At 36.8% G+C, this 12,279-nt stretch overlaps 1 pseudogene; it reads left to right on the forward strand.

Annotated features, from left to right (window-relative positions):
- The window catches only part of LOC102954869, a 61,792-nt pseudogene extending 54,710 nt beyond the window's left edge, over positions 1–7,082 (forward strand).
- Positions 7,083–12,279: the final 5,197 nt, after the last annotated feature.

The following is a 12,279-nucleotide window of genomic DNA, read 5'->3' on the forward strand; positions in this document are numbered from 1 at the left end:
CATCCCATGAAGTCAGAGGGAACTTAGATTTAGGAAAGTCAAATAATTTGGGAAAACTCATGCAAGTACTAAATGCTGAAGCTAGAATTTGAACCCGTTCTTATTCCCTGAATTCACATTAATGTAACTTTATACTAATGTTTTTAAGACCATTTATATGTCTAAACAAATCCTCCCTTGTTGATAAAAATAACTCAGTTGGCATAAGTTTGCCAAGGTGACACTTACAAAGTCACAGAGAAGGTAAATTCTATTGAAACATCGGAGATATGAGGTAAACATATATCTTTATAGTACATTTGTACAATAGGGAAGAATTCTGCTTAATTTACATGCAAAATGGTAAAAAAATGCAGCATTTTGTGTTATTATATTTTTAAATGTTGTATTTTTAAACTTTATTTTTGACAGAGAATGCATGCACATGTACACACACACACACACACACACACACACACAAGTGGGGTAAGGGCAAATAGAGAGGGAGAAAGGGAATCTCAAGTAGGCCTTGCACTGTTAGCAGGGAACCGCACGCAAGGCCAATCCTATGAACTGTGACCTCATGACCTGAGCAGAAATCAAGAGTTGGACACTTAACTGACTGAGCCATCCAGGTGCCCCATTTTGTGGAATTTTAAATGAGTAGGAGATCCTAAATGAGTAGAAGATCCAGGGTAAAATAGTTCAGTGACAGTAATTTTTTTCTGAATATCTGTGAAGAGGAAATAAAGACTCCCCAAAATAGAGCGATACTGATTTTTAATGTTTTTCTTTTTTTCTTATATTTTTTCCTTATTCCAAATTGTGAAATAATATTTGCATTTATATTCTTCTAAACAATTGTCATCCTGAATTCACTGTTTAATGTGTCAACAGTAAAGTGAGTTTCTACAAAGACTTGGTCAAGGTAGTTGATGGTATGAGGATAAACCAATTTCTGGAGTGAAAAATTAGAGCCACGCTTCCTGAGGGGATGCTTCTCTCTTGGTGTTGCTATGGTGACTGAGCCCAGCTTTACTCACTGTTTTACAGAAACTTGGACCCAAATTGTCAGCCTCCAAATATCCTCTAGCCAAGATAGATTGAATTAAAGAAAGAATACTTAAAAGCATGTCTGCTTTTCTTTTAATTAATTGCAGTGACCCAGGGGAAGAAGAGAATACAGGTACAAATAATTTATTCAGAAAAGTAGTAGAAAAATAGAATGGCTTGAAAGTCAGAATGTTTGAATCAACTTAGAGCATAAAACTAGCAGAAGGGGGAGATTGATTAAAATGACAATGACAATTTAATAAAGACACATAATATCTTATTTTATATATATAAAGATATATAATAAAATGTACTATGTTCCAGTAATGGCTAAGAAGTGGAAAAGTAAAATAAGTTGATGATAAAGCTAAACTTTCACAATAAAAATAATAGGGCAAAACAAACTGATATTAACTTAAAATCCCGTGAAAAAGAGAGTAGAGCTATAATTTCATTATCTTGACAATCACATAGTGTTGGTCAGAAGTTGGGGAAAATCTTCTAAGTCATGACGTTGCACAAAATATTTGATTCTAAGTGTAGCTGAATTAATAAATACCTTAGACTCTTTTATAATTGCAAAAAGTGGGATATTTTATGAATACAGCAAATATTATAATCATCGCATAATTTTAAAAAGATATCTATATACAGCCAAATGAAAGCATGCAGGTGCAAATAGTTTCTTTTCAAATAAACAGTATTATTACTCACTATTTAATGTAATGCCCATAGCTGATGACAACATTTCTTCCTTCCTTAACTGTGAGTTTGGTAGTAGTAATTTCCCTTTTAAAAAAGTAATGTTAGAATAAAAAACATTGACGTTGGTCTAAAGAGAGCTTTTATACATCTAAGAAGTAATAATAGTAATTTGGCTGCATCTCAGTTCAGAATTACTGACAGAAGCAAGGAAGAACGAACAGACTATTTCATAACACAATATTTATCTGTTGCATATACAAACCATAGAAAAAATATGTAAGTAGTGTCTTAACATTATCTTAGAAATATAGGAAAGATAACATTTTTGATGTCCTGAATAAAAATACAGATGCCAAATATGTAAGTAAAATACACTTTTTGATTCATTAATTCATCCAATTAATATATTTGTGGAATAGCTAATATGGTCTTTGTCTCATGGAGTTTATATTAATTGAATTTTCTTAGAGTGTTCAGAGGTTTATTTATTTATTCATTCATTCATTTAATTTTTTTTTGAGAGAGAGAGAGAGAGCATGAGAGAAAGGGGGAGAGAATCTTAAGCAGGCTCTACACTGCACACAGAGCTTCATGTGAGGCCTGAACTCACGAACCTGGAGATCATGACCTGAGCTGAAATCAAGAGTCAGACGCTTAACCGACATGAATATGTGCCCCAAGAGGAAGTTTTTTTATCTCCACTTTTAATACTGCAGAAAGCTTAAGGTATTTGTCAAACAGGGAAACTGTCATTAGAGCTGTTCCCGGAATTGCACAGGTGAAAATCAGGTAGTAGCGTACATATTAATGTGCATATTAATAGAATGTACATATTAATGGGAAATTGGGCGCAAAAATGAGGGGATGCCAGACACAGTCTCTCAGAGGTCTTATTTCCACCTCTTGCTTAAGTGTGAACTTAAGCAAGGACTAAGTCAGGAGTGAATTCAGTGTATAAGTAGAAATTAATTGTTTCTACTCTGTCAACATTGGTGGTGAGAAAAATCCCACTTTTTTTTTTTATTATGGTGAAATTCACATAACATAAAACTAACCTTCAGAGGTGCACAATTCAGTGGCATTGAGTACATTCACAATGTTGTGCGACAAAAAGCCTCACTTTTAATGATCATAGTTTTGAAACATTAAACCAAATAGCTTGAAGAAATCATATAGGAAAACTCTTTGACTCTAGAGAACATATGAGCAAAAGAAAGTAAATACGAAAATCTGAAATCAGCAAATCGGATGATTTCAATTTGCATCGAACTGAATCAGTATTGGAATGATTTTACTCTGCTGACTAATGGCTTTACATATGGTATAAGATGTATACCAAACTGCTATTCCAGCTAATCAAGGATTGTGGCATAACCATGGTTTTCATGATAGTTTTATGTCTCCTTACAGTTTTGTGTGCATGATTTTCCAGTCCTTTCTTACGTTGGAGTTATAAATCTTATAGAGCATGTTAGGTCTTTTGTGGGCTTTTGTTGTTGTTGTTGTTGTTGTTGTTGTTGTTATTGTTGCTTAATTTTTATGTTTATTTCTGAGACAGAGACAGAGCATGAGTGGGGGAGGGGCAGAGAGAGAGGGAGACACAGCATCAGAAGCAGGTTCCAGGCTCTGAGCTGTCAGCACAGAGCCCGACGCGGGGCTCGAACTCACAAACCATGAGATCATGACCTGAGCCGAGGTTGGTCACTGAACCGACTGAGCCACCCAGGCGCCCCATGGGCTTTTTGTTTTTGTTTTCTCTAACAATGAGAGTGTCTTTTCTACAACACGCTATTGAAAAATCAACGTTTAAAAACTAATTTTTAAAAATAGAGTGGTAAATTGATTTTCCTAAGTCTATAATTAGAGAAATTATTCCTGGGAATTACATTTGATGAAACTGAAGTTCAGGAAAGAGTTTTGGTGTTTGGAGTGAAATGGAAGAACTGCCGCATATGAGTGAGGAGATTAGGTCTCTGGTTGTTTGGGGAGTAACAACAGAGGCTAGTGAGAAATGTGCAAAAGAGAATAGGGGTCATGAGGATTAAGCATAGTAAAGGAGACACAGATGAGTCCAGCTGCCTACTGTCTTTAATAGGAAAAGTTAGTCGAGTGTTTATACTCCTTTCTTTTATTAAAAACACGATGCCCTAAGCTGACTCAGAGAATTTCCTATCTGCTACTAAGATGAGATTATATGTACAATAACACTCTAAAAAATAATATCTAGTCAAACACAAAGGAATGAAAGGAACGATTCAGGAGTACAGAGAATAATAAAAATTAACATGGTATGTTGATGTCCCTATAGCCCATAGAGATTTTGACCGTATATTTAGGCTTTAGAGGCTGAAGCCTAGCCTTCTAATCTACACAGGAAGACAAAAAAAATGGCCTCAGGCTGTGTAAAATACTGCTTGAAAATCTTTTCATAGATATTCTCCATCCATTAAAAGTGAACTAGAAAAACTCTATACACAAACAAAGATGTGGCCATAAAATTTCTGTTCTGTCTACAGTCTTGAGTAAAAAGGTATAAAGGCAGCTAGGAAAAATCAAAGGCTTGGGGCCAAACAGGTCTAAACCCAGCTTTCAAATTGATAATATTCACCTACAATTTCCCCTAGAATACTGAAATCTATATAACCTTGTCAGAAACAAGGAAACTGAAAGAATATGATGAGATGTGAAAAAAAAAAGGTTGATGAAAATTAACTCATAAAACTCAATTTTAAAACATGATAAGGGAGCCTCCATGAGGGTGTTAGTAATTGCAAGAAACGGAAATTGAAGTTAAAAGCTAAAATAGGAGAATAATAAGGATACCATTAAATATACACTATCGAAGAGCTAATTGACTTAAAACAACCGAAGAGCTAATAAAGGAAGAAAAGAACAAATGTGAAAAAATAAAATAGAACTTGTGAATAGTATGTGTACAATAATGGAACTGAAAACTCAACGGAAAGACTAAAGAGATTAGTTGGAGCTAAACAGAGAATTTGTTAACTGGGGGATGAATCTAAGGAATTAGGTTAACATGCCACACAGAAAGCTAAGCAACTACAGATAGTGACTGGCAGGAAGCACCGAGGATTTTCTGGAATGTTTGGAATCTTTGGCTTCTTAATCTGGAGGCTGGTTATAAGGACATGCTCACTTTGTGAAAACTCATTGAGTTGTACAATGAAGAATGATCTATTTCTAGAAAGAGGTAAAAAGTGTCAGGTACACATACACAAAATTTGGAATACAAATAACAACTGAAATAATAATGGGGAAAAGAAAATAGATAAATGTGTATCAGTTTTAAAGAAGTCAATAAAGTAAAAAGAACAAAGAAAACATGATGAGTAGATCCACAAAACAAAACAAATTGAAATATGTCCAAATATAAATCTGCCTCTTTAAATACAGAGAATGTTAGGTCTGATAAAGTAACAAATTTTATTTAAAAGAATCATACCTAAAATATAATGATGAAGAAAGTTTAAAATTCAAGAAATGGGAAGGGATCAGCCAAGTATTACACATATAATAATGTTAATATACAATTAATATACTTTTATACAGATAAAGGGAGTCATTAATGGCAAAAATAATTTATCAGGCAGACACTGTATACTTCTACCTGAATGTCTGTGATTCAGGACTGACTAGAAAATAAAAATGTTTGCATACAAAAGCATAAGAGGCTTTAACACTGTTGAAGGAATTAGTAGAAGATGAATCTCAACAAAAGAGACCTAAAGCTTAGAAGAAAAAAGGGGCATGCAAGAAACAAAACAACATACAACTGAAAGCGTATGTAACATTCTCCATGTTATTAGTTAAAACTGAATTCAAAGAATAACTCACTGGAAATTATAAAATATTAATAACTGAATGGAGAGGATATCTATAGTTGTGAAATGTAGCAAAAACCATAGAAATTTAAATCTCAAGTGAATTTTTTTAAAAATTGAGAAAAATCAGAATAAACGACATAAGTGCTTATTCTACATCAAACAGTGAAATAATATCCATAATAGTGCTCCCACAACGTCTAGAAATATGTAAATAAATACGATAAAATAAAAAAATAATAAATAATCACTTCTAGGAAACAAAGAAAAAACAAAGAATATATATTAAAAAAAAAATCCAGGTTTTTGCAAAGGCTAATAAAAGAGAAAAAAAAATTCAGAAAGGACGGGTCAGCCAAGAAAGACCGGAGGCACAATTTTAAAATAATGTCAGGCCCAGAAGAAGAAATTTTGCTTGCGGAGGGCAGTTTCAGCCCATTCCAGAGAGTTCCAGCCTGTCTTTCCTGATAGCCTGACCCACAGATTCCATGCTTGCCCCCCCCCCCACCTTCCCCACCTCCAGAGTCAAGTGAGCCTGTTTCTAACAACTTGCAGATTGGTGAGGGGCTGTGGAGAGTGGCGGGACACCAGCAGCTACAGCAGGAAGGCCATAGAGAGCCCAGCTACTTCAGCAGACAGCAGAGCAGGATGGACGTCTAACACCAGTCGTCGTAAACAAGTCCAAGGAGGCATTGATATATATCATCCTTTGAAGGCACAGGAAGCTAAAGATCAGGAAAAATTCATTAATCTGGAAATGTTGGCCCCGAGCTAAGCTTTACCCTCTTGTCCTACCTGAATGCAACAGACTTCTGCCTAGGGTCATGCTTTTGGCAGGACCTTGCAAATGATGAACTTCTCTGGTGAGAGTTGTGTCAATCCACTTGGGGTCACTGTTCCATGTATAGTAAGAACCCTCCCCCAGGATTTTCTTTCAGAAAATTGTATATGCGGCTGGATGAACGTAGCCTCACCTTTAATGCCAACCCAGAGGAGGGAATAAACTCCTTTATGTCCAAGGGTATCCTAGATGAGTCACCAAGGGAAATAGCAAAGTTTATCTTCTGTACAAGAATACTAAAAAAGGAGACTCTATCTTGGTGAAAAAAAGAGATGTCTTGGATGACCTTGTAATGTTGCATAATTTTAGAAATCAATTCTTGCCCAATGTACCAAGAGAATTATTTCGTCATATCAACGCCTCTGAAGAGCATGAGGAGTATCTTGAAAGTCTCATAACAAAGTTCTCACATAGATTCTGTGCTTGTAACCCCGATTTAATGCGAGAACTCGGCCTCAGTCCTGATGTTGTCTACATACTGTGCTGCTCATTGATTCTTTCCCTTGACCTCACTAGACCTCATGTAAAGAATAAAATGTCAAAAAGAATTTATCTGAAATATCTGTCGTGCTGCTCAACACATTAGTGAAGATTTTGTAGGGCACCTTTATGATAACATCTACCTTTTTGGCCATGTGGCTGCAGAAAAGCACAGTTTCTAGGACTTCAGCTATTAACTTCAAACTGAAACTACCCAAGAATTTATTTAGCAGGTATGAGGCTTACATTAGTGCTGGTCATGCTAGCCTCTGTATACAAATCAAATACTAGAATGTACTCCTTTTTTTTTTTTCTTGTACTATTTTCTTTTTAGGCAATTTCCTTGAGTAACTAAAGAATTTTGCAGAGTTTTTTCTTAATTTTGCTTATCATGTTTCGCACAAAGCAGAGCCATTGTCTCACACAGCTGTTTAAGAATGTTAAACTGGCATTTTACTCTAAAAGATGGCATATTTCTGTATTCGATTTGCTTGGAAAACTATTCATTTCCATTCCATTTATAATTATAATTATTTTATTGTAAAGATTTTGACTAAAGCCTTTCTTTTTTTCTCTAAATAGATAGATAAATAAATAAATAAATAATAAAATAATGGACACAAAATTATAGGTGCAGTAAGATAAAAACAAAAAAAAAACAATGAAAGAGAGTTTTGCTTTTAATATTAAGAACTAGAAAAAACAGACATCTATTAACAGGGGAATTGATAAATAATCTGGCGTAGCTTTCAATGGACTACTACATGGCAGAAATTGGTGAACATATATTTATATGGATAAATGTCAAATATAAGGCTACACACAAATTCAGTTTGAAGAATACATATTGTTACCAATTAAATGATGCTTTTAAACGTACAAAATAATATCAGCTTTAAATCTTACGTCATCAGAGGATTCTACCCATTTCCCTCTTTTTTGTTGTCATCTAAAACCCTAAAATCAGTTTCCAGTGTTAGTGTCATATTTGGACTTCCACATTTGCATCACTCTCTTTAATGTCACTATTGGCTTCGTTTTTGATGATTTTAACATCCACAAAGATAATCCTTGCAATTCCCTGGCATCTCAGTTTCTTGAAGTTCTCTTATCCGATGATCTTCACATTCCATCTACCACTCTGCCATAGATAAGCACTCCATCCTGAGCGGTCCAGCCATCACTTCCTGTCTCCATGGCTAAATATCTCTGGTTCGGCTACAACTTTGATGTTGCTCTGACTTACTGTGTTAGTTCACCAGGGCTGCTATATAACAACGTATCATGAACTGTGCGGTTTCAAACAACAGGCATTTATTCTGTCACAATTCTGGAGACCATAATCAAGAGTTAAGAAGTCCATAATCAAGGGTCAGCAGGGCCATGCAGAGGTATCCTTCCTTGCCTTTTTTTAGATTTGGTGGTTTCTAGGCTTCTTGGTGCTTTTTAGTTTGTGGCAGCATAGTGCCATTCTCCACCTGTGTCTTCACATGGCTGTCTTACCTCTGTGTCTGTTTCAGATTTCCTTTTCGTATAAGGTCACCAGTTATTACATTATGGCCACCCTAATCTAGCATGACCGCATGTTAATTTGATTACATCTGCAGAGACTATTTCCAAATGTGGTCACATTCATGGATACCAGGGGTTAGGTCTTGAATGTATCTTTTGGGGGACACAGTTCAACCCAGAACACTTACAAAACATTGGTCCTAACATTTTTTCCGTACCTCACACCTAGCGTGACCTCATTCTCTTTTACTAGCTTATAATTCCAAACTTCTCAACCTTCTCTGATTTCATCATTATATTATGGAAAGACTTGCTAACCTTTTGTTATTCCACATATACACTTGTACACCACATGTGGCTAGAACACACACGTAACCATGCATCCCCCCACACCCCCACACCCATAGCCTGCTCTCAATTAAAATTCCTAATCATAAACCTTGATTATGTGCTTTCAAGTTGCTTGACAATAATATTACATTTCACTATTCCATTTATACTCAGAAGTTTCCCCACAAGTATTTCATCCCTTCTTTTCCACTCCCTACTACCTCAGTTAATGACCTTGCCACCTAGTTCACTGAGAAGATAGGGACAATCAGAAGAGACTTTCCACAAGCCCCCACCCTACTTCCAATAATCCACCTGCATCTGAACTTGTATATTGTCCTTCTCTGCCACACATCTTCACCCTCTCACCTTGTGAATTAGATCACATCATCTATCACAGACAATGTCTTTGCTCAGCAATTTTCCCTTTCTCTTGTCACCAAGTTTTCCCTCTCTACTGGAATCTTCCCTAAGTACATAGACATGAACTTCTTTCGTACAAACAAACAAATAACAACAACGATAAAAACACCTTTCTTAACTTTACATCCCTTCCAGGACTGCTCCGCTTATCTCCTTGTCTATACTCACTTTTTCCAATTTAAATTTTCCCATTCTTTACTGAACCTCCACCTACAGGCTTTCGTTGCCAACACTCAACCAAAATGGGCTCTTCTCAAGGTCACCAATGAATCCCAATAACAGATTTCCATGGTTATTTCTCTGTTTTATTTTATTTGATCTACTATCATCATTTGATGTATTTGTAGCTTTGAGGAAATTATACTCTCTGTTGGTTTTTTTTTTTCTTTCTAAAAATATAATTCTTTCATGCACCTTAACTGCTTCCTCCTTGACTCTCAGTCACACTGTTTGGGCTTACGGGGGATCAGTATCTGGATTTCTTTTCTTTTCTATTTATGCTAATTCCCTTGGTGACCTTTAAATGTCATTTATATGTTAATGCTTCCCAATTATATACCTGCAATCTTCTTTCCCCTGCAATCCAGCTTCATATAGACAGTTACCCCTTTGACATCTTCACCTGGAATGTCTTAACACACGTATCTAATTGACTATACTCAAAGCCGAGCTTCTAATATGTTTATTCCACTGCCTCCACACATGGTCCATCTACAGATGTTTTAGAAAATTTCTAAAATTAGTGGGAACTCTTTTCTAACTGTTGAGGACTAAATCTTTGACCCGAGCCACCATTATTTTTCATCTGGATTATTGCAATAGTTTCCCAAGTGACTTTTCTGTTCTCCGTCCTTGTCTCTACCCATATTGCAGTGTATTTTTAACATACCAGAATTTTCATGTTAAAAGTGTGATTCTGTTCATGCTTCATTTCTGTATAATAGACTACCAATAGGTTTCCATGTCACCAAGAGTTGAGAATCCCTACAATGGCTTGTGAAAGGACAAAGAACACCTCTCAGCTTCTCTCATAGTTTATGTATAAACTTGATTTTTTAAAAATCCTGACAATATCAAAGTATAAAAAATCAGTTCTGGGAGGATGAGTCAAGATGGTGAAGAAGTAGGGGGACTCTAGCCTTTCCTCGTCCCTCAACACAGCTGTATTGAGGTCAGATCACTCTGAAGACCCAAGAAATCTGTCTACAAATGGCAGAAAGTTCTCCACAGTTGGAAGGAGACAGCATGGCAGGTTTGAGGTGGGTGAATGTAAACTGGGGAGGGAGGGAACACCAGAGCCACTGAGAGGAGGGAACCCTTTCTGTGAAGAGAATAAAAGGAGAGAAAGAGAAAGGGATTGAGGTAGTGTGGCATCAATTTAGCACAAGAGAAAAACCTTTCTGTACCATGGACTGGAGAGTAAAAAGTACTGAGTGTCCCAGTTCTTTTTTTGCAAACAGCTTTTTGAGCTGCAACTGAGGTTTTGGAAGCACGATACTTTCACCAGAACAGAGCCATGGCAGGCACTCCTGGGGAGGTGGGAGTTGGCATTGGAGTGTGGACTGTGCTGTAGCGATCTCCGGGGCACACTGGGAAAGAATGATCCCCTTCCTGGAGTACTTTTGGAAGAGGGTTTATTGCCTTGTCAAGGACAAAAGACCCTGCGGGTGCCAGCCAAATGCCTTTCACCAGCAGGTTGGAGAAGGGGAGAAGATCTGTGCTGTGCTGTGTCTTTTAAGACTTCAGGTTTTGAATCCCTGATGCGCACCAAAGAAAAAATGCAGGAGAGGTTTGGTGCAGGATGAGCTGACTCCCCCTGCTATTCTGTGAGGGCTGCCTGAACAGCAGGAGTTGTGATCCCTGGACCAGGGATGAGATATTGGGGTGGTGCTATTTTCCCCACCACCACCACCATGGTGGGACTTCAGAGAGCAACATAGCAGCCCCTGGTGAAGGCAGAACCAGCTAACACTAAACCCTGCCCTCCCGCCTCTCACCCCCCCTCCCCCTTGCCTGCAACTGCTGGTTTACAGGGGCAAGACTGACTCTGAACCCACACAGCCTGCCTCTCTTCCAGAAGACCAGCACAACCAACACCCAGGAACCAATAGGAAACTCTCTTTTTCTTTTTTTCTCCTTTTTTTTTTCTTTTGGAATTGAGCTCATTGTTCTTTTATTGTTTTATTTTGTTTTTCATTTCCTTTTCTCTCTCTCCTTTTTTTCTTGTTGATAAGACTTTTTTATTATTTTCTTTTTCCTTCTTTTTTCTTTTCTCTGGCTTTTTTTCCTATTTTTTTCCCTTTCTTAATCGTTGAAATCAGCCTTATAGTTTTGGGTTTGTTTTTGTTTTTTTAATTCTCTTTTTATTTATTTTTCCCCTTTCCTTTTTCTCTTCTTTTGGGATCAGGCTTCACTCCCTCCTCTCTTCCCCCAGGGTTACTTCAAAAAACAAATCAAAGCACACCTAGTTAAAAGCTCAAACACTCCACCACTGCAACCAAGGAGGAGCTCTGCAGCGGACTGACCAGTGGGATGGAGCAACCAAAACACAACAGCAGATTGCGACAAAGCACACACAAGAAACACTCCCTGGAGTGCCAGGCCCTGGACAGTGTATGATCACTTTTTAATATAGCAGTACTCTCAGGTGCAAGAAACATAATAAGCTTTTAAAACATGCAAAAGACAGAAACTTAACCAAAATGAAAGATTGAGGAATTCTCCCCAAAAGAAATGTCAAGAAGATTTCTTCTTGAAATCACAGGCAAGGACTTGTTCAAAGCAGATATAAGCAATATATATGAACAAGAATTTAGAATAATAGTCATAAGACTACCAGCTGGGCTTGAAAAAAGCACAGAAGACACCGGAGAAACCCTTGCTGCAGAGATCAAACTCTGAAGAACTAGTCAGGATGAATTAAAAAAATGCTATAGCTGAGATGCAAAATGAACTAGATACAATGACAGTGAAGATTTAATAATCAGCAGAAAGAATAGGTGAATTAGAAGATAAAATTATGGAAAATAATGTAACTGAAAAAAAAAAGAGGGAAAGAGAATTGCTAAATCCTGAAGGGATGCTTAGAGAACTAAGTGCTTCTATGAAATGAAA

The sequence above is a fragment of the Panthera tigris genome, chromosome B1 (genome assembly GCF_018350195.1).
Source record: "Panthera tigris isolate Pti1 chromosome B1, P.tigris_Pti1_mat1.1, whole genome shotgun sequence".
NCBI lineage: Eukaryota > Metazoa > Chordata > Mammalia > Carnivora > Felidae > Panthera > Panthera tigris.